Below are 3,155 nucleotides of genomic sequence, written 5' to 3' on the forward strand. Positions count from 1 at the left end.
AAACTAACGTGCTCCCGGATATCAGCCCGGAGCATGTCGTGATAGCGGGTCCTCCTCATATCCTCGTCACCAGCATACTGGGACACCAACAAAGCCCTCTCCCGGAACTTGGCGGTGATCTCCGCCACAGTCTCCGTCATCTGCCTCATGTCCAGAAACTCCCTGGCCAACTGCTGAAGCTCGACAGCCGACGAAAACTCTGCCCTGAACCTGGTCACAAAGTCTGACCAGGTCATAGCCTCGATAGCTGAGGCTCCCAACAAGTCACCCACTGACTCCCACCAATCCCGGGCTCGGTCCCGTAAACACCCGGCTGCATACCTCACCTTCGACCCCTCGGGGCAGAAGCTAGTCAACTGTGCAGACTCGATGTCTGCAATCCATCGCCTGGAAGCAATGGGGTCCTTCACCCCCATGGAAATCCGGCGCACCACTGCCCCTGAAGTCCTTGAAGGACAGTGTGCGAGATCCCGACTGGCTAGATGCCATATCACTCCTGAATGCCCGAAGGCGATCCTCCATCAACTCGATGATCCCTTCCTTGATCGACCCAAAGAGGATGGGGGTTGACTCAAGGATGCCTCTGGTGATCTCTGACGCGATGAACTCGCGTAGTCCCTCATCTACCGGCTCGGAACCTGATCCCGAACCTGACCCCTCTCCTGAACCGCCATCTACCGGCCTCGATCGAAGTACCACCATTCTGCAATACATAATACAATCATTAGTGATATTGATACTTACTGAGGGATCACTGCTACTTACAAGTTCCCTGGTCTTATCTTGGCCTTCCTTGGTTCGGGTACGGATCCTCTGCTTTCAGTAGTACGGGCCCATACTACCTTCCACATCTATCCGTACCTTCTTCAAGGAATGCCTCGACTCCACCAGATCCCTTTCACTACTGCTGATCACTGCTATACTCATCCTAGGCTTGCCCTAGGGAAATCTTTGATTCTACTCTATCCAGTCCTCAGCTGCTGCAGGCCTCCTTGTAATGCCAATTAGCCATTACCCGAATACCATCACATGTGACGAGGCTCAGATAATCCTTTGAGTACCCGACTCGTCCCTACAACGGTTGGACCCAAACGAGAGCTGCGCAGTAGGATCAAATCCGACACTCTAAGATTATTCAACCCTGATCACACATGACGTGACGTATTCGCCTAATGGCTAACTCCCATTATTCAGAGTCCCACATAGCACGAAGCAAGCATCATTCAGACAAGGGTAACAATCTCAATCAACTCTATCTGCTTACAGGAACTGTACTAGCATAAAGTGCTAAGCTCATACTATCAGGCATGACCTAATCAGGCTATCCTACTTGCTGTCTACTCAATAACTAGCATGCAATTCTCATACAACTGAAACACATAAAGCAGGCACATAAGGCATCACTCCTAGATCCTTAGTCCTATTCTAGCATGCTGTTCTACAAAAGCTGATAAACATAACATAAACTCGTATGGGTACTTTGGGGAACACTTACTTGAGCTCGGCCGGTCGTGCACATCACACACTTCGTTCTTTCTCGAAACTCTTTTCTCAATTTTTTTGAAAACATTTTCTTTTAGAAAATCTTTTAATCCCTCGATTTGAGTTCAGACACCCCCGAAGGTGTGTCCGAATCCCTTAAACCAGGGCTCTGATACCAACTTGTAACGTCCCAATTTTCACGTCCAAAATTTTCGTTATAAAACATTACATGAAAGCATTAATAGTTAAAACATTGTTTGATTAAACCATTTCACATCGAAAACCAAATTAAAAACCACAACATTCGATCAATCAAATATCAGAGTATCAATCTCAGAATAAACTTGTAACTGCAGAAACAAGGGAGTGTGGGTGTGTGACATGCTGCTACCGCGCCGGCTCCTTTCCCCTAGCTGAGGAGGTACTTGAAACCAAAACTAAAAACCGTAAGCATGAAGCTTAGTGAGTTTCCCCCACTGTACCACATACCATATAATCTCATAACATACATATATTGTCAGGCATATCTGGGTGCCCGACCTACCCCTTCGGCCCTCTCGACCGGGTATTGCTTAGCATTTCTGGGTGCTGGCCTCCCCTTCGGTCCTCTCGACCGGATATTGCCTAGTGTCACACCCCCAAACCAGAACGGCGGAAACGTTCGGGGGCGGAGGACGTCATATTCAGTATCATAACAGTTCATAGAAAGGAAAGTACACACCACCATACATATATAAAGGTTTTTAAAATGTTTACATCATTGTATTCATTACATGCCCAAAAGATAAAAGCATAAACATCTTTCAAAAGAAGTAATTAACGCCAGCGCGTTAATCCCCAAAAGTTGATTTCCAAACCTGCTTAGCGGTTCCCTGAGAATACAAGTTATTTCAAAGAGAAAGTGTCAACAATTAAGTTGGTGAGTTCATAAGTAGTTTAGAAGGTTTGTATGCCATTCCAAATTGAGTGTATGTTTTCCAATAAAATCCCTTATTTTCTTATAAAAGTGTGAAATGCATGAGAATATATGTATTGAATAATATGGATAGTTAAATCAAGAAAATCCCTTATTTTCCTATTAGTTGTTTGTTTTGTATACCAGGAAAATCCCATATTTTCCTAAAGTGATAGTTAGCCTAATGTCCCAGACTAAAAAACGAAAGCAAAAGACATGCCTTAGGGGGTTGGAGCATAGATTTATATAATAAAACCTATTAGAAGATTTCAGTTTGTTAGATGAAGAATAGTTTTAATAACTACTCATTCATCAATCAGAAGTACTATAATAATTGTATATCCGATGAGTTTTATAACCATACTAAACATAATATGCCTGTAGCGACGTTCTTCAGGCGTCGTAGCGTTATGACAAACTGTCACCCCAAAGGACGGACTGTAGCTAACAGTCAGGGCGCGGGATCATGACTTCCCGTATAGAACTATACACATTTGACACGTTCTCCGAACGGGAGACTCTGGTTATAGACAGGACTTGAAGCGGTACCTTTTAGCAAAAAGGTACTATTTGAAGATGTACACGTCTCACGGATTCTCAACTAAGTCTGTATTAAAGTAGTAGTTTTGTATGCAAAGTTTATCCTTTTTCACAATGTTTGACAATGCATAAATCATAAGTTTTTAAAATGTATTAAAACGGTTTAGCAACGAAGGAT

The sequence above is a fragment of the Lactuca serriola genome, chromosome 8 (assembly GCF_051521515.1).
Source record: "Lactuca serriola cultivar US96UC23 chromosome 8, Lser_US96UC23_V15, whole genome shotgun sequence".
NCBI classification, from domain to species: domain Eukaryota; kingdom Viridiplantae; phylum Streptophyta; class Magnoliopsida; order Asterales; family Asteraceae; genus Lactuca; species Lactuca serriola.